Source organism: Triturus cristatus, chromosome 4_2 (genome assembly GCF_964204655.1).
Source record: "Triturus cristatus chromosome 4_2, aTriCri1.1, whole genome shotgun sequence".
NCBI classification, from domain to species: domain Eukaryota; kingdom Metazoa; phylum Chordata; class Amphibia; order Caudata; family Salamandridae; genus Triturus; species Triturus cristatus.
In genome coordinates, this window is record NC_140586.1 from 640,087,598 (window position 1) to 640,109,123 (window position 21,526).

The following is a 21,526-nucleotide window of genomic DNA, read 5'->3' on the forward strand; positions in this document are numbered from 1 at the left end:
GCATTGCGGTCATGACCTCAGCAGTGTGATTTACCGCCCGCCACTTTTCCGCCGGTTGCAGTCCACCCGCTTGCCTGGCGTGCGGAGCTGGACTGCTACAATTGTGGCGGATCAGGGCCAAGCACCGCCGGCACGATTATGTTGCTGGCGGTAGCCAGCTTTCCTCGGCGGTGGAACCGCCATGGAAAGGCATGCGGAGAATGTCTCCGGGGGTCCAATGTGGACCCCCAATGTGTTGGGGGGTGTATGGATGGACTGGGGGGTACCCATGGTACTCCCCTACATGTCCCTGTACCAGGTGGCAGGCACTGTGCAGTGCCTGCAACAGAGTGCAGGGACATGCAGGACATGCTTGTTTGGACATCGCGGCGGTGCTGCTGGCAGTACCGCCCGCCACAATGTTAACCGCTGCTATCCGACCGCCGTGGTCGGATTTCCACTGCGGAGCATAATAATTGGACCAGCGGTTTTCCCGCGGTCCTGGCGGGCGGTGTTTTCCTGCTACCATTGCGGTCGGAGTGATTTTCCGACCACCATGCTAATGGACCCCTATGTTTGTATTTGTTGTCGATGTATTCACTATAAAATTCAAACTAGGAATGTAGATGTGTTTTTAAAAAGTGAAAAGGAAAACAATGATAAATGGAGAGAATTTGCTGCTTATCGGTTTCTGGAAGGTCGTTTTGAGTTAGGTACTGTACAATGTATTTGTAAATATTCTTACAATAAATTAGAAGAAAACAAAATGCCAGCTAGAGCTGTCCATAATATCTTAGAATTAGTAGCTATACCTCCAGAACTTACAGATTCAAATACATATGAGGCCATCCTTATACAATCTGTACACCCTTTTCAGGCTATAATTCGTATGGAGCCTAAAACAGGTAAGTTGCCTCCAACAGATCTACAAAGAGGTTTAAAAGGAAGAGTTGTGTATTTACCTTTAGATTTTAAGAAAAATGTTGAAACTGTTGGTGTGGAAAGAGAGGATACTGAACCTGTAGTCATTCTTGTTAATGGTGTACCCACAAAAGTCGGCAAATATGGCAAGAGTTAGTAGATGTCACTAAAGTTAAAAAGGCTACATTATATCTGGTGCAAAACAATATTTACTATAAAAGTGTAAATGTAGAAGAAGAAGAAATGACTTTAGAAGATGGAACACATATTTCAGGTGGACAAATAGAAAAAGTGGAGAATTCCAGAAAAGAAGAAACTTATGAACATTATACTATACACCCTCTACATTCAAAAGAATTGATAGGAGATAATATTGAATTGTTCCAGATGAAAAAGCAAAAGGAACTCCCATGAGTGTGTGGGAAAAAAACTTTGGAAGCTCGTTGTTTTCCACAGCTGTTCCCTACTGGAAAAGGTGGACGATATGATGAACGACCAGTTCAGATTCCAGCTTCAGAATCGTACTTAACGACTGTACTCAGAAGAACCAAGATTTTGTCAGTGTATTCCATATTTGTTTCATCTTTTATTTGAGAGTGATCTGTCTGCACTTTCATATGCAGTCAACCATATATTAAAAACTGGAACGCATCTTTCACATGTTTCTACAAAGCAATTTATGGAATACCAAGTTAGAGGTGCTCCTCATATACGTATACGTATGCTTTTATGGACCAAGGATGGACCCAAATTTGGAACTGATTCGGATGAGACTGTTTTATCTTTTATTGAAGATTATGTTACCTGTGCGATTCTGAAAACAGGAGGAGAAAATATCTTAAGACAGCAAGTTTTATAATTTCAAAGTCATTGATGTGGAAAATTTTCCCAACGGAAATACAAGTCAAAGGAAAAATTTTACACAAAATGTCGATTTGGTTTTCCACGTCCAGTAATTTCCAAAGGAAGAGTGAACAGTTTTATGTCTGCAGTGGGGCATACTATCACTCAAAAATCACCAAAAAATAATTATAATATAAAAAGAACAGAAGAATTGAACTACATCAATGATTACAATCCAGTGATTTTAAAGAGGTGGAATGCAAATATGGACATACAATATGTTGCAGATAACTCAATTGCTGTTGCTCGCTATGTCACGTCATAGATTACGAAATATGAGAAGACAGAATTGAAAGAAATGTGGGAGGAAATTTCATAGGAGAATACACTTAGCAAAAAATTGTACAGCTTCAGCTTAAAGATGCTTTCACATGGAGAAATTGGATCTTATGAATGTTCGGATCGATTGACATCTGCAAGTTTATATTCAAAGTCAAGAGAAATCATCTGGATAAGTCTAGGCCGTGCTGCAGTACGAAATCGAGTTTTGAATTCTGTACAAGAAATTGAATACTTGGCACTGAATGAACCAGAAAGTACACATATTCTGAAATCAAATATGTTGGTTACATACTATCCAAATAGAAGTCCATACCTGGAAAAAATATGTCTATATGAAATACTGCAACAGTATAGTTTTAAAAAAAATGTTACAGAGAAAATAAATGAAGGAAAATACGTTCTAATTGGATCTGAAGGATGTTTCGTAAAGCATGACAAAGGAAATTTGGTTGTGATAAGGAAATTTGGTTGTGATACTCCAGATAAAAGAGAGTTTTTCTATTGAGCTCTTCTGCAACTCTTCAAACCTTGGAGGACTGAAATGGAATTACTTGAAGATTTTGACTGCTATGAAGATTCTTTCAATGCATGTCAAGATAGCATTGAATGCACAATTTTTCCAAATGATCTACAAATGTTGAATGAAGAGAATAATCAAGAAATAACTATTGTAGCAGAAATTGCTAGAGATAGTTCTCAAAATAGTCAGAGTTCTGCTCCACAAAGTCAAGATCCACTAGGAGAAGCCATACTTGAAAATGAAGCGGCAATAGCAATGAGTGAAGTGGAAACCGTGATGCAGCAAGCACAACAGGAGAATATTGATTTGGAAAATTTGGAGGAACGTTTGAATACTGAACAGAAAGAAATATATCACCAAGTTACACAACAGATACAACATGGATTACTGCATGAAAAGAATGATTGCCAATGTACATCATTTAGACCTATTCTTATGTACATCAGTGGACAAGCTGGAATGGGGAAAGGTTTCTTGATTAAATGTTTGTCAAGTTATCTACAGAAAACAACGGATTCACATTTATCTTGTGTTGTAACTGCTCCAACTGGGTTAGCATGTAGTGGACTACAATGGCTCTGTCGGGAGCATGAATTGCTTTGTTGAACACAATCATTGCGCACATTGATCTGTCTTATTTGCATTGTTACTGGATACTTTATGTGAGTAAAAGTTTACATAGTTCTAATTATCTTTAATGATTGTGTTCAATAAAGCAATTGATGCTCCCCGACAGAGCCATTGTAGTCTACTATATACATACCCAGGCTCAGAGGGTTACTGGGTTACCCCATTTTGTTGACCCCAACTGGGTTAGCAGTACACAACATTAAAGGGATTACATTACATCGTCCACTTATGTTACCAGTAGAACATGAAAATAAGTTGGAATACCACAAGCTCTCTAGAGAAGCTTGTTTCGAAGTTTCAAGAGTACTGAAGAAAATTAAACTTCTGGTTATTGATGAAGTAAGCATGGTCTCAAACTTAATGCTTGTGTTTATACATTTGAGGATGCAGCAGATTTTAAAAACAACTTACGATGTTTTATTTGGAGGAAAACATGTAATTGTATTTGGTGATGTACTACAACTCACACCTGTGAAAGGCCAACCAGTTTTTAAAACCGTTCTTCATGAAGACACTAAAAAATCTTTGGTAAGTGTTGGTAATGTGAACATTTGGAGTTATTTTGAATATAAGGAACTTATCAAGAACATGCGACAAGCAAATGATGAAGATTATGGAAATATTCTTCAAAATATTAGAATTGGTGTCTTAACAAAGGATGGAAAAAATGCTTTAGAAAGTCAGCTAATAAGAAACTTGTTTCCAAAAGAAAATATTGCAGCTGAAACAATCTACCGAAGAATTGCAGAAAAGAAAACTATAATTTGCCCTATGCCAACACTGAAAGAATGCTCTACATTCAATGAAGAACTGTTGAAACTGGAGAATGAACCGATAATGAAAATGGTAGCTATTGATAAAATAGAACATGAAGGAGTAACTATTCTTTTGTCAGAGAAATTGCAGTTAAAATTAAACTCTTTGGAAAAATCAATATATAAGACTGCTGGTTTGGAAAAGACCTTATATGTATGTCTAAACTGCCGGGTAATATTACGGCGTGATTTAAATGTTGAGAAAGGATTAGTAAATGGAGCAATGGGGAAAGTTGTTGACTTTGTTAGTTATGCAAATAGAAATGGAATTGAATTTTTGAAGATTAAATTGGATCAGATTGAAGAGGTGAAACAGATTGAACGCTGTTCTGTTCGTTTCTTGTTTGTAAAATATTTGTATGTTCGTAGAAAACAGTTTCCTGTTTGTTTAGCATATGCAGTGATTATTCATAAATCTCAAGGTCTAAGTGTAGACAGTGCTTTGGTAAATATTGGAAGTTCTGTGTTTAAGGAGGGTATAGCATATGTTGCATTATCTTGAGTAAGAACGTTAATCCGGATTGTATTTGATTGATTTTGATAAAGAAAAGATTAGTGCAGATGTAAATTGTGTAAAAGAGTACAATAGGTTAAGAAGACTCTATGCTCCTAGCTTAGGTGAATATCCTATTTATGAAAAACGTTTAATATTTCCAAAACGAAAAAAGATTTTACTGAGGTTGCAAAGAAAAAAAGAATTGAAAAGAATGAGTCTGGAAAGAAAATAGAAGGGAACACGGTTGCTAACATTGTAGGATATCAGTTTGAAAATAGTTCAGGTATCAACTGCTATGCTAATGTAATCGTCAACGTTGTGTTTTTTTAGAAAATCTACAGCATGCAATTATGGAAAATCGAGAAAAAAGATTTTGTTCTTTGTTACATTATATTTTTGAGAAGTTGAAAACTGATAAAATGAAAATCCATACTGCTTCTGATGTGCGGAATCTTCGGGATATATGTTCTGGATCTTCACAATTTACACAGAATGTACAGCAAGATGCTCAGGAATTTCTTATGTTTATGCTTGCACTATTAGAAGATTATACAAATTGAAAATCTGTTTGGACTACGTTACAGATGGGTTCATAGATGTGACAGCTGTTCATTTTCATCTACTACGAAATAGACACGCAACGATTCATATATTTTACAATGCCAAATTGAAAACAGTGTCTTTCAATGATTAAGTAAAATCAGCTAATCAACATATGGAATGGAATGTATTATTTTAATGCTTCAACGTTGTAGAGCAGATGGAACAAAGTTGGAAACCAAAATTAAAAATGTTGTGGCAGGTCAAGTTTCAATTTTAGGAAGAACTTTTAAAACAGTGGCTATTGTTTTCCACGAAGGAACTACTTCAACATCTGGACACTAAACTGTATATTTAAAATGCAATAAAGGATGGACACTATGTAATGATGCACATTTAGAGTATAAATTTCGGTTGCCTAATGAATTACTGAATTCTGAGAAGATATCAACATGAATTACTGACTAAATTTTGGATATTTCCACTACAAATGATTTTAGATACATAATTCACCCTATTGGATGCATGTGAATATGATTTTAGAAGTCTATCTTGGATATCCTCATTGTTTTTCAGAAACATCATTCGGCCTATTGGGAAGGTGTGTATATGATCTAAAACATTTATTTTCGATATACTTAATGGAAATATTTTCGGAAACATAATTCGGCCAGTTGGGAAGATGTTGGTAATTACGGATTAAATTGTTTATTCTGTTCTTTCATATTGCATTTGGAAAATTGTGTTCGAAAGAAGGTGGTCATATATTTGATCTTTGTATTATATACTATGTCATGAAGGATGTTCATTTGTGAAAATGTAAATACCAAGCTGCGTTTGTTGTAGATATTTTGAAGAGAAATATGGTTTTTTTTAACAATCTTATTGATTGTATTTTTTTGCCCGCTGTCATCTGATGATTAACATTGAAATCACTGTTTATGGTGAAATTCAATACAATCTGAAGACAGCAAAAAAGGCAAATTGAATATGTGATGTAATTGTATACTTATGTTGTGTTCCAAAAACTATAAAATTATATGTAATAACAGGATTTTTTTCTTCTCTTTTACAGACCTTATTACTAAAGTTTAAAATATTTTACAATTGCATTAAAAAAAAGTGAATATAATTTACCATTAATTTGATATCTACTTGAAAACGGGTAAGATTAATTCACCCAGGTACTACCCTTGCAGTCTATCAAAGACACTGTCGTTCCCCATGCCCATCTCTAGTCACCCAGCCAGTACTATATACTAATGCAATCTGTCCACTAATACCCAAGCACTTATAAATACACTATGCACTCTCTTTACAGCACTATAATCATCTAGTTACTAGTCACGTACTTATGGAATGGCCTAATTACTAATACAAGTACAGCTACAATATTCTGTACACTATCCATGCAGATCTCTAACCACCTATATACTATTAATAAACTCCTCTAAATACAAAGTTTTTACCCATGCAGTCTAGGAATCCTCCTCTGAGTCCAATGCACTTTTCCAATCATCCATCCAGGCAATACGTAAGCACTTATAAATTCACCATGCACTCTGTTTGCAGCACTGTAATTATTCCAGTTACTAGTCATGTACTGATGGAATGGACTAGTTACTTACACAAGTATCTGCTATTATTATTAATAGTAGCTTTCAGTGAGGATATAGTTAGAAATTAGCATTTAAAAAACCTTTGAAATTCACTGACAAAAACATAGGTTTCAGGGACGTTATAGGTACAAATTAGCATTTAAAGAACCTTTGAAATTCAATGAAAAAACCATAGGTTTCAGGGACGTTATAGTTACAAATTAGCATTTAAAAAATCTTTGAAATTCACTAAAAAAACATAGGTTTCAGGGACGTTATCGTTAATTGGACATTTCACTCATACAAAACCATAGAAATTCCATTGTTATAGTTAGTTGAGCTAACTATAACTCACGTCCCCGCAATGCACTGCTGATGAAGTCACATATTACATCATTCATGACATGGTCAGTGACATCACTTATGACATCTCAAATGACATCACTGAGTGATTGCATAAGTACATAGGTAGTACCTGTTTGATTGCATGAGTGCAAGGCTATTGCCTGGGCTATTGGATGAGTGCATGGGAAGTGCTTGAGAGAATGGTTGAGTGCATGTGTGGTACCTGAGTAAATGGTTGAGTACAAGATGGTACCTGAGTGATTGCATGAGTGCATGGGTAATATCTTCCCAATAGGACAAATGATGTACTCAAAACTTTGGCTTCAAAAATAACAAATATGAATTTGGTAATTCATAAGGCAATCTAGGTGGGAATTCCAAGTGGGTATCATTGCAATGTGCCAACCCTTTATTACACTGTAAATACACAGTGTAGTGTCCAGATGTTGAAGTTGGTCCATCATGGAAAATAATAGCCACTGCTATAAAAGTTCTTCCTAAAATAGATATTTGACTTGCATTGACATTTTTAATTTTGGTTTCCACTTTTCTTCCATTTGCTCTACAATGTTATTGCATTAAAATCAGATATTTTCAAAATCTTTCTATATGTAATGTAGGCAACATCTCTGATCTACAATGCGAATGTCTTATGTCCTAATTGGCTGTTTTTATCAATTTGTTAAAAGGTACTGCTTTGCAGTTTGGTATTGCCAAGGATATGAGTCGTTCTACTTGTACTTCAGTGGTAGAAGTAAATGAACACTCTTCACATTTATGATCACATTTGTAACTTAGTCCAAATAAGTTTTTAATCTGTATTCCTTCATGTTCTAATACTCCAAGCCTAAGCATTAGAAATTCTTGTGCATCTTGTTGTATATTGAGAGTAAATGTCAAAGAACCAGTACATATATCCAAAAGATGCCGAATGCCAGAAGCAGTATGGGTTTTACTTCATTCAGTTACCAACTGTTGAAATACATGATGTAGTGCAGAACAGAATGATGAATATTTTGTAGATAAAACACAACATTCAGAATCACATTAGCATAACAGTTGATACCTGAACTATTTTCCAACTGGTATGCTTCAATGTCATCAACAGTTTCCATTCTCTTTTTCTTTGCGCCTTCATTTGTTTTCTTTTTTTAAACCTCAATTGCATCTTTGACATATTTATGTTTTGAACACACTATACATTTCTCATATATGGGATATTCACCTAAATCAGGAGTATAATGTCTTCTTAAACGATTGTACTCTCTTACACAATTTGCATCAGCACTAGCCTTTTTGTCATCAAAATCTATCCAATGCAAACCAGACAATGTTCTTACTGGAGAGAATGCAACATATGCCATTCCCTCTTTCAACACTGTACTTCCAATATTTACAAAAGCAGTGTCTATACTTAAACCTTGAGATTTATAAATATTTACTGCATATGCTAAAGACAGAGGAAACTGTTGTCTATGAACATACAAATCTTTTACAAGCAAAAAACGTACAACACAACGCCAAATCTGTCTTATCTCTTTAATCTGATCAAATTTTATAATCAAAAATTCTATTCCGTCTCTATTCTGAAATTTAGAAAAATCAACAACTTTTCCCATTGCTCCATTTACTAAACCTTCTACATTCAAATTACGCCGTAAAATTACCCAACAGTTTATACATACATGTAAAGTCTTTCTAAGCCTGAAGTTTTAGATACAGACTTTTCCAAACAATCCAATTTAGCCTGTAGTTTCTCTATAAGAAGAATAGTCACTCCCTGGTGTTCAGTTTTATCAATAGCTTCAATTTCCACTATTTGTTGTTTTTCCAGTTTGAGAAGTTGTTGATTAAATATAGAACACTCTTGCAGTGTAGGCATTAGGCAAATTATAGACTGCTTTTCTCCTAGCATGTTATACATTACTTCAGCTGCTGTGTTTCCAGTTGTAAACAAGTTCCTATGTAGCCGACTTTCTAAAGCTTGTTTATCCTGTTTTGTCAAGACACTAATTCTTATGTCTTGAAGAATATTTCTGTAATCTTCATCACTTGCTTAGTGCATATTCTTAACAAGTTCTTTATATTAAAAATGTAACCAAATGTTCACATTTCCAGTACTTTCCAAAGATGTCCTAGTGTCTTCATGGACAAGTGTTTTAAAAACAGGTTAATCTTTTACAGGAGTAAGTTGTAGTAGATCTCCAAATGCAATTAAATGTTTTTCTCCAAATAGAACATCGTAATCTCTTTTTAAAATCTGTTGCATTCTTAAATGTTCAAAGGCTAGCATTACATTTGAGACCATGCTCAACTCATCAATGATTAAAAGTTTCATTTTCTTCAATACTCTTGAGACTTCATAACAATCTTCTCCAGATAGCTTCTGATATTCCAATTTATTATCATGTTCAACTGGTAGCATAAGTAATTGATGTAAAGTAATCCCTTTAATGGTGTGTGCTGGAAATCCAGTTAGACCAGTTACGAAACAAAATAAATGTGATTCTTTAGTTTCGTGTAGATAACTAGTCAAAACTTTCACTAAGAAGCTTTTTCCTGTTCCAGCTTGACCACTGATGTACATTAGAATAGGCTTAAATGATGAACATTGGCATTCTTAAATTGTGCAGTACTGCCGTAGAGTCACGACAATTATGGCCAGGGTGGTGGGTACCAACGTGCCGCTAGATGCAAAGTGGCATCTACTGATAATTAAGGGAGAGACAGATTGGCCCAAGTATATTAATATATGGCTTGTCTTAGCAGCGGGGATCGCAAAGCGCAAAATTGCTAAGGGATGGGGGGCATCCCTACCCCCTTCAGTGACAGACTGGGAAAAGGACGTAAATTGGTGCCAGAGGGCCAAGGAAACAGTCTACAAAACAAGAGGGTGCATAAAAAAATGGGAGACTGTGTGGGCTCCGTGGAAAACTTACAGGGGAGCGATGATAGGCCCTGTAGAAGCTGAAGAGACCTCAGCTGATTAGAAAGTGGTGCTCTGGTGATGTGGCTTCACCCTTGTCTGTATGTTGTATTCCGTCCCACCCCGATATCTGTCTTCTTAACCAATGTAAATGTATCCCTGAAGTGCTTGCATTCACATATGCTATTGTACTGTCTTTTGAGCTTTTCAATAAAAAGAGTTTAAAAAAAACATTGGCATTCTTTTATTTTTTACAACAAACCATGTTCTATCTGTTGTTTGACTTGTAGATATATTTTTTTTTCTGTTCAATATTTAGTTGTTCTTCTAACTTTTCCAATGGAATAATATACTGTTGTGCTTGTTGTATTGCAGTTTCTACCTCATTCATGGCTAATGCTGCTTCATTTTCGATAATTGGTTGTCCCAGTGGTTCTTGACTCAGTGTACCAGAACGTTGACTATCTTGAGAACTTTCTATAACTATTTCAGCTGCAGTAGTACTTTCTTGTTCAATCTCCTCATTGAACATTTGTAGATATGTAGGGAAAATTGGGCACTGAATACTATCTTTACTTGCATTAAAAGAATCTAGCAGTCGAAATCTCCAAGTAATTCTGTTTCACTACGCTAAGGCTTGAACAGTTGCAGAAGCGCTAAATAGAAATATTCAATCTTATCTGGACTTTCGCAACTGAGTTCTCTGTGGTTAATAAAATTTCCTGTTGCACGTTTTACCAAACATCCATCACATCCAATTGCTGTATATTTTTCTTCATTTATATTTTTTGTAACTTTTCTTTTAACCTCTTCGCTGCTAGGCCTTCCCCCCCCCCACCTGTGCTAAGCCTTTTTTGGGCTATATGGGGTAGTGCCCCTGTAACTTTTTGACCACATAAGGTATCCACGCCAAATTTGCCTCCTTTTCTTCCAACATCATGGGGAATCCAAAGGTACCCAGGGTTTGTGGATTTCCCTGGAGGGTCCCAGAAATTAGCCAAAATACAGCAATTATTATTATTATTTTTTTTAAATGGGAAAAACGTGCTGCAAATGAAATCGTCTGGGTTTTTCTCTGCAAATGGTATCAAAAAAGGGTTTGTGGGGCTGAAATCACCATTTTCCCAGCTTTTAGGGAATGACAGACTTTTGTCAGAAAACCAACATTTTCTACACAGTTTTGGCATTTTTCTGCGACATAGCCTATTTTTGCTATTTTTTGTGCTTTAAACCTCCTTCAAGTTAATAGTAGAAATGGGTGTGAAAGCAAAAATGGATCCTGGAAAGCTACACATTTTAGAAAAGTAGACAAAATTATGAATTCAGCAATGGGTCATTTGTGTAGATCCATCAAGGTTTCTTTATAGAAACTAACAGTTAAATATAGGAAAAATTGAAAATTAGTTGAACAAAACAGCCTTTTGTGTCAACGTTTTCACCTGTAACTTCTTCTAATTATGACAACTCTTTGAAAGCAATATACTGTTACATCCGCTGGACCTTCCTGGTTGTGAGGATATATAGGACTTGTAGGTTCACCAAGAACCCGACGAACCCAGATTCAAAAACTGAGCAGCAATTTCCAATGGTTATTATGTTCCGGGTATATAGCAATTATTGTGGGAAAATGTATACATGGAAAAATCAGTATGAAAGACACCTATGTATTTCTGAAATGGGAACAAATTATAGAGTTTAGAAACAGTACATATTTGCACATTTTCGAAATTGGGAATACTCATACTAGCATGAGAATTATCGGTCATTTTTCAAAATGACTTTTTTTTTTACACAATGTCTTTCATTAATAACAGTTGTTTACAAACCTGAATTACCCTAAGTCTCCCGATAAAAATGGTATCTCACTTGTGTGGGTAGGCATAGTTCCCACGACAGGAAATGGCACAAAACCCAACGTGAACACACCACATTTTCACAATGAAAATGTACCCTTTTTTTGCGAAGTGTCTTGCTGTAGTTTTTTAACACTAGCTATGCCGACACCTAGGGAAACCTAGAAAACCTATACATTTTTGAAAAGTAGACACCCAGGGGAATCCAGGATGGGGTGATTGACTACCTCCCACCAGGTTCTGTTACCCAGAATCCCTTGCAAACCTAAATAATTGTGAAAAAAAACACATTTTCCCCACATTTCTGTGGTGGAAAGTTCTGGAATCTGCGTGGATCCACAAATTTCCACCCACCCCATGTTCCCCAAAGTCTTCCAAGAAAAATGGTACCTCACTTGTGTGGGTCGGCCTAGTGCCCACGACAGGAAACGGCACAAAACGAAACATGGACACACCTCAATTTCGCAGTGAAAAATGACCCTTATTTGGCAAAGTGCTTAGCTATAGTTTTTGAACCCTAGCTCTGCCGGCACTTAGGGAAACCTACAAAACCTATAAATTTTTAAAAACTAGACACGCAGGGTAATCCAGGATGTGGTGACTTAGCTGCCTCCCACCAGGGTCTGTTAACCAGAATCCCTTGCAAACCTAAATAATTATTTTAAAAAACACATTTTCCCCACATTTCTGTGGTGGAAAGTTCTGGAATTTGCGTGGATCCACAAATTTCCACCCACCCCGCGTTCCCCAAAGTCTTCTGAGAAAAATGGTACCTCACTTGTGTGGGTCGGCCTAGTGCCCGCGACAGGAAACGGCACAAAACGCAACGTGGTCACACCTCAATTTCGAGGTGAAAAATTACCCTTTTTGGGAAAGTGCCTAGCTGTCGTTTTTGAACCCTAGCTCTGCCGGAACCTATGGAAACCTAGCAAACCTATACATTTTTTAAAACTAGACACCCGAGGGGAATCCAGGATTGGGTGACTTGACTGCCTCCCACCAGGTTCTGTTACCCAGAATCCCTTGCAAACCTAAAAAATTGTCAAAAAAACACATTTCCCCCATATTTCTGTGGTGGAATGTTCTGGAATCTGCGTGGATCCACAAATTTCCATGCACCCCGCGTCTTACGAGAAAAATGGTACCTAACTTGTGTGGGTCGGCCTAGTGCCCACGACAGGAAACGGTGCAAAACGCAACGTGATCACACCTCAATCTCGCAGTGAAAAATGACCCTTTTTTGGCTACTTGGACCTCCCACACAAGTGAGGCACCATTTTTATCGGGAGACCTGGGGGAACACTGGGTGGTTGGAAATTTGTGTGAGCCCGGTGATGCCACAACTTTCCCACACAAAAATGTGTGAAAAAAGTGATTTTTTTCAGCTAAAATTGAGATTTGCAGGGGATTCTGGGTAAGGAAACGATGGGGGATCCACACAAGCCATACCTCCCTGGAAGCCCCCGGGTGTTTAGTTTTCAGAAATGTGTGGGTTTGGTAGGTTTCCCTAGATATCTGCCGAGCCCCGGGCCAAAAAGTCTTGGGACCCCCCATGCAAAACCAGTTTGTTTTGTGATAGGTCATTTTGATATCGGTGCAATAGGTTTTGGGCCCTTGCCTGTCTTGGGTACTTGACCTACCCACGCAAGTGGGGTATCATTTTTATCGGGAGACCTGGGGAAACGCTAGGTGTGAGGAAATTTGTGGATCCACTTAGATTCGAGAACTTTCCCACCCAGAATTTTGAGAAAAAAGTGAATTTTTCAGCTAAATTTGAGGTTTGCAGGGGATTGTGGGTAGGAAAACGTTAGGGGACCCACGCAAGCCATATCTCGCTGGACTCCCTCGGGTGTCTGGTTTTCAGAAATGTGTGGGTTTGGTAGGTTTCCCTATGTGCCGGCTGCGCTAGGGCCCAAAATCCACAGGTAGGCCTATTGCTAAAAACAACTCCGTGCCTAGTCAGCTTTCTGCCACCCGAGGAGGGTATCGGGGGGAGGGGGTTACCCCGATAAGCCCCCAAGGGGGGCAGAAACACTTTGGCTATTTTTTGGGAGGTGGGGGAATTGGTATGCCCATTCTGGCAGCCCCCACGCATAAAAAAAGCCAGTGTAATCGTTGGTGTCTAGTGGGCTTTTTGGACCCCAGGGGCCCGGGCAGAAAGTCCTCTAGACACCAGGGAGTTTTTTGGGCAAATTTTATTTAGGTTGGGGGCTGCCCAAAATGGGCATGCCAATGCCCCCACCCTAATTCAAATTTGCTCCCAAAAAATCCCTGGTGTCTAGTGGGCTTTTTGCCCCCCCCCGGCGGGGCAGATTCGGTGCTAATGCCTCCATCTGCCCGCCAGGGGAGGTAGAAAGTCCACTAGATGCCAGGGAGTTTTTTGGGCAAATTTTAATTAGGGTGGGGACTGCCCAAAACGGGCATGCCAATGCCCCCACCCTAATAAAAATGTGCCCAAAAAAACCCTGGCGTCCAGTGGGCTTTTTGCCCCCCGGGGGCAGATTGGGGGCTACTGCCCCATCTGTCTCCCATGGGGTCAGGAAGGCTGTAATTTTTGCAGGGAGGTGGTGGGGGCATGGGCATGTCCGTTTTGGGCAACATCCACACTAATTCAAATTTGCCCCAAAATAATCCCTGGCGTCTAGTGGGGTTTTTGCCCCCCCCGACGGGGCAGATTGGGGGCTGATGCCCCCATCTGCCCCCCAGGGGAGGCAGAAAGTCCACTAGATGCCAGGGAGTTTTTGGGGAAAATTATAATTAGGGTGGGGGCTGCCCAAAACGGGTCTGCCAATGCCCCCACCCTAATTAAAATTTGCCCAAAAAATCCCTGGCGTCTAGTGGGCTTTTTGACCCCGGGGGGGCAGATTGGGGGCTACTGCCCCATCTGCCCCCCAGGGGAGAAGGAAGGATGTAAATTTTGAGGGGGTGGGGGCATGGGCATGCCCGTTTTGGGACCCCCCACCCTAATACAAATTTGCCCCAAACAAATCCCCGGCGTCTAGTGGGCTTTTTGCCCCCCAGCGGGGCAGATTGGTGGCTAATGCCCCCATCTGCCCCCTGGGGGGGCAGAAAGTCCACTAGACACCATGGAGTTTTTTGGGCAAATTTTTATTAGGGTGGGGGCTGCCCAAAACGGGCATGCCAATGCCCCCACCCTAATTAAAATTTGCCCAAAAAATCCCTGGCGTCTAGTGGGGTTTTTGCCCCCCCCCGACAGGGCAGATTGGGGGCTGATGCCCCCATCTGCCCCCCAGGGGAGGCAGAAAGTCCACTAGATGCCAGGGAGTTTTTGGGGAAAATTTTAATTAGGGTGGGGGCTGCCCAAAACGGGCATGCCAATGCCCCCACCCTAATTAAAATTTGCCCAAAAAATCCCTGGCGTCTAGTGGGCTTTTTGCCCCCCGGGGGGGCAGATTGGGGGCTACTGCCCCATCTGCCCCCAGGGGAGCAGGAAGGATGTAAATTTTGAGGGGGTGGGGGCATGGGCATGCCACGTTTTGGGAACCCCATCCTAATACAAATTTGTCCCAAACAAATCGCTGGCGTCTAGTGGGCTTTTTGCCCCCCTGGGGGGCAGATTGGGGGCTACTGCCCCATCTGCCCCCCCAGGGGGGCAGGAAGGCTGTTATTTTTGCGGACGGGAGCGGATGGGGTCATGGGCATGCCCATTTTGGGAGACCCCACCCTAATTCAAATTTGCCCCAAAAAACTTTCTTGCATCTAGTGGGCTTTCCCCTCCCTCCGGCGGGGCAGATTGGTGGTTAATGCCCCCGTCTGCCTACCAGGGGGGCAGAAAGTCCACTAGACTCCAGGGAGTTTTTTGGGCAAATTTTAATTAGGGTGGGGGCTGCCTAAAATGGGCATGCCAATGCCTCCACCCTAATTAAAAAATGTGCCAAAAAATCCCAGGCATCTAGTGGGCTTTTTGCCCCTCTGGGGGGCAGCTTGGGGGCGGGGGTGGGGGCATGGGCATGCCCATTTGGGTGCACCACCCTAATTTAAATTTGTCCCAGAAAAATCCCTGGTGTCTTGTGGGCTTTTTCTCCCCCGGCGGGGCAGATTGAGGGCTAATGCCCCCATCTGCCTGCCGGGGGGGGGGGCAGAAAGCACAAGACACCAGGGAGATTTTTGGGCACATTTTAATTAGGGTGGGAGCTGCCCAAAACGGGCATGCCAATGACCCCACCCTAATTAAAATTTGCCTAGACAATCCCTGGCGTCTGCTGGGCTTTTTGCCCCCCCCGGGGGGACAGATTTGGGGCTAATGCCCCCATCGGCCACCCGGAACAGAAAGGCTGTCAGTTTTGCGGGGGGTGGGTGGGGCATGGGCATGCCCATATTGGGCAGCCCCCACCACAAATTATAATTTAAAACAAAACCCTGGTGTATAGTGGGCTTTTTGCCCCCCTGGGGGGCAGATTGGGGGCTACTGAACCCTTCTGCCCCCCAGGGGGTAAAAAGACTAAATCACTCGCAAAACATTTGGGTGGAGCAAAAGCCCTTGCCCAAGGGGCCGCTCCCCCCTCCCTGGTGTCTAGTGGGTAGATCCCTGCCTGGGGATCACCCTCCTGGGGCGATCCCCAAGCAGGGATCTACTGGGGAGATTCTCCACTTTCCAATGATTCCTCTCCCGTCTTTCTATGTGCCCGGGGGGCTGAGATAGCTCCCTGAGCACATAGAAAGTGAAACTGAAATGAGCCTAAAGGCTCATTTCAGGTTCGGATTCTGTGCAATGACGACAGCGCGACATGTGCGCTGATCATGATTGCACAGAAACCAGGGAGGGGGCCTTGGGAGCTGGGGAAGGTCTTCCCAACCTCCCAAGGTCACAGGGGAATAATAGAAATCCCTCTGCTGTCTGCAGCAGAGGGATTTTGTGCCCCTGGCCTCATGACGGAATGGTTCCATCATGAGCACAGGGGCACCGATGCTCATGACGGAATCATTCCGTCATGCGCATCGAAGGGGTTATAGCTGTAATGTTGAAGTATTTCATACAAACATTGGTTTTCGAGATGTGGACTAGTTTGGGATAGTATGTATCCAACATGTTAGTTTTAACAATATCTGTACTTTCTGGTTCATTCTGTGCTAAGTATTCGATTTCTTGCAAAGATTTCAATACTCTATTTCGTGTGGTGGCAAGACCTAGACTTCCCCAAATGATTCCTCTTGACTTTGAATATAAACTGGCTGAGCTCAAGTGAGCCAAACATTGATAGAATCCAATCTCTTGATGGGAAAGCATTTTCAAGCTGAAGCTGTACAATTTCTTGCTAAGGCTCTTCTCTTGTGAAATTTCTTCTCACATTTCTTTCATCTTTTTCTTTTCAGATTTGGTTATATATGCTGTAACATAGCATGCTACAGCAATTGATTTATCTGCAACATACTGGATATCCATGTTTGCATTCCACATTTTCAAAATAACTGGCTTGTAGTCATTAATGTACTTTGAAGCTTCTGTTCTTTTTAAGTTGTATGTATTCTTGGGAGATTTCCGAATAAGTCTATGCCTTACTGCTGACAAAAAACTATTTACTCTTACTTTAGAAATTATAGGACGTGGGAATCCAAAACAACATTTGGTATAAAATTTCTCTATACACTTGTACTTTCGTCTACAGTATTTCCTACATCAATGACTTGGAAACCGTAAAACTTGTTGTCTCAAGCTCTTTTCTCCTCCTTCTCTTGGAATGGCACATGTAACATACTGTTCAATGAAAGACAAAACAGTTTCATCAGTCACATTTCCAAATTTTAGTGCATTATTTATCCATATTAGCATATGTATATGAGGAGCACTCCTTGGTACTGCTTTCTCCAAAATAAATCTGTTATTTCTTCAAGAGGTGGATTATTTTTATTGCAAATAAATGACATCATAGCTTGAAACCTATGATTAAAATATCTGCACACATTTACAGGATACAAGGAACACAATTCTCCAGCTGTCTTCAATTCAATGTTTTTAACATTTGAATTTGCTTCTCGTAGAAATTAAAGTAAGTCTTCCCACGTATATTCAGCACAGCTAACTGTTACAAACCATCTAGGTGTACCTACGTTTCTTAACATGCATTTAAGTTCTACATGATGACGATGCCAATTCTCAATGGTACCACATTGCTACTCCATCAAATTAATTAATTAAGATTCTAAATTGTCATCTCGTTGTTCAACTTTGTCCATGAACTGTTTTGCAGAAACATGTTGAAAATAAAGTCCTGTTTTTAATATGTGGTTTACTGCTTATGAAAGTGCAGACAAATTGATCTTTTTTTGCCATTCTCAATGTTTTTTACCAATAAAAGTAAATATCTGAAAAACAAAGATAGGTTTCAATAGTTTGTTAAATACTTTTATACTTTTGAAATAATTATATATTATTATTCATAATAATAAATTAACAAAAGCTTTCAATTATATTGCAAATGTCTCCATAACATGTAAATATTTAGAATAGTGTACTTTATACATTAGGAAACCTTTCAAAAGAACACACACCTTTAAAAAATAACATGGTTCAGATTGCTGATTTAAATTTGGCTAGTCCCAAGATTCTGAGCATTTGGTGAAAACTTAAGCTACAAGAGAAAAGTGAGGTTTAAGATATGGTGGCAGAAGTATTACTGATTATGCTACTTCCTATAAGTTTGTGGAAAGCTACACTTGAAGTAGGCCATATAGGTTTAGGTGTCGGATTAAAATTAAAAAATGCAGTCTGTCAATTTTAAAGGTCTGCCTGCTCTTGTGTGTGAGGTATGTGTCTACTTCTACATTTATTGTCACTTGTGTTATGCATCTGAAGATGGTAGCTTAAAAACCTGGTCAGTTTTCCTTCTGGTGGACAAATCTGTCAGTTCTGCTCTGACATTGGGTCGCACAGCCTGAGATGTCTTCTATATGAAGGTGTTGTGGAGCCTCTCACATAGCCTGTTCAATTCACAGGTGCCATGTTTTATGAGCATAAAGGAATACATATATATTTTCTTCAGCACAAATTTAGAGAGCATGCACTGTAAAACACAGGTATTCAACTATATGTATGTTTTTTTTGTATCATGCCACAAGCAAAAGGCACACACTGATGCATGTATGCTTTGAGAAACATGATAAGAGTTATAACAGTGACATGGTAAGGGTAGCTGTATTAAATTTGACTGGGCCTACCATTCTGAGCAGTTGATGAAAACTTAAAGTTGCAAGAGAAAAGTGAGGTTTAAAACATGTTGGCAAAAGGATTAGTGATTAGGCTACTTCCTATCTGTTTGTGGAAAAGTACACTTGAAGTAGGCCATATAATTTTAGCTGTGTACTTGAAATGAAAAATGCAGTCTGGCAAATGTAAGGGTCTGCGTGCTCTTGTGAGTGAAGTATGTGTCTACTTCTACATGTATTCACTCATGTGTTATGCATCTGAAGATGGTAGTTTGAAGACCTGGTTGGTTTGGCTACTGGTGGACAAATCTCTCAGTTCTGCTCTGTCACTTGGTTGCAGAGCCTGTGATGTCTTCTGAATTAAGGTATTGTGGAGCCTCTCACATAGCCTGTTCACTACCTAGGTGCCATGTTTTATGAACAGAAAGGAATACATACACTTTCTTTTTCAGAAATGTAGAGAGCATGCACTGTGAAACACAGGTATTGAACTATATGACAGAGCACAACTGAGAAGATGTGTCCACCTGTAAGAAAAGCTACCAGGTTTTTAAGCTAGCATCTTCAAATGCATGACCCGTGTGAGAATACATGTATAAGTAGACACATACCTCAACCACAAGACCATGAAGTCCTTTACATTTAACAGACTGTACTTACCATTTCAAGCAGACACCTACATTTCTAAGGCCTACTTTGAGTGTACCTTTCCACAGACTCTTACAAAGTAGCCTAATCAGTAATCTCTCTGCCAACATGTCTAAAATCTCACTTTTATCTTGCAGCTTCACTATTCACCGACTACTTATCGTGTTGGGACAGCCAAATATAAAGCAGCAACCCTTCACATGTCTCTGTTGTACGTCTCACCATATTCCTGAAATCATGCATGCATGTGTCTGTAACATTTGCTAGTGGCATCATATATAAAAGAAACATACAAATAGATGTATACCTGTGTTTTAAACGTCTAGCAACTTTAGACACATAACAAGTGTGAAAATACATGTACAAGTGGAGACATACCTCAGTCACAAGTCCATAAAGTCCTTTAAACTTGACGGACTGCTCTTCCCATTTCAACCAGACACCTACATTTATGCAGCGTACTTCAAGTGTACCTTTCCACAGACTCATATGAAGTACCCTAATCAGTAATCCCTCTGCCAACATTTATTAAACCTCACGTTTGTGCTGCAGCTTCATTATTCAGAAACTACTCAGTGTTGGGCCTAGCCAAATATAAAGCAGCAACCCTTCGCATGTGTCTGTTGTAACTCTCACCATATTCCTGTAAGCATGCATGCATGTGTCTGTACCTTTTGCTAGTGGCATCATAAATAAAAGAAACGGACAAATAGATGTATACCTGTCTTTTATATGTCTAGCATCTTCAGATGCATGACACGTGGGAAACTACATGTAGAAGTAGACACATACCTCAGTCACAAGACCATAACGTCCTTTCCATAGACTCATACAAAGTAGCCTTCTCAGTAATCCCTCTGCCAACATGTCTAAAACCTCACTTTTCTCTTGCAGCTTCACTATTCACCGACTATTTATAGTGTTGGGCCTAGCCAAATATAAAGCAGAAACCTTTGAATGTGTCTGTTGTAACTCTCACCATATTGCGGAAAGCATGCATGCATGTGTCTATACCTTTTGCGATTGGCATCATATATAAAAGAAACATACAAATAGATGTGTACCTGGGTTTTATACGTCGAGCATCTTCAGATGCATATCATGTGAAATTACATGTACAAGTAGAGACATACCTCAATCACAAGACCACAAAGTCCTTTAAAAGTGACGGACTGCACTTCCCATTTCACACTTAAATTTATGCAATGTACTTTAAGTGTACCTTTCTAAAGACTCATATGAACTACCATAATCACTAATCCATCTAGCAAAGCACACATATTAGTATGCACTACCTATTTCAATCGTCATTTCCGTACAATAAAACAAACTACAGTACACATTTGTACATTTCGTAACATATTTCAAACATCACACTTCTCTAATAATTTCCAAACTTTGAAAATAATGCTTTTCAAAGTTAAAAATATCACTACAAGGAGTGAAGCACTACTACATAATACATAACTCGCCTTACAAATTTGAAACTCACCTTTCAAATAGTATTGCAGAGTAATATGAAATATCAGAAACTCATAAAAAAATCACACAAGTAAATGTAAGTAACAAATCAAATTGTTTCCTATTTCAAATTGGGAAACACATTTTTATTAGTTAGACATATTAACACTTTCTAAGTGTCTTCTAAAGGTACCCAAACTGGTTCTCTAATTTACTAGAGTCGCGACTCCATCGCGGTGCCTCAGTGTAGCATCGCGATGGAGCCGAGAACCCATTCGGGAGTTCAAAAACCTAGTGCCAATAATACTAGAATTAATTTTTAACAACACACTGCTTCTAAACATACCACTGATTTGGAATAACGTAATTTACTAACATATCACCTATATATAACTCCTCATTTCACATTTTAAAACCACAGTTAAGTTTCAACCCTTGCCCCGTT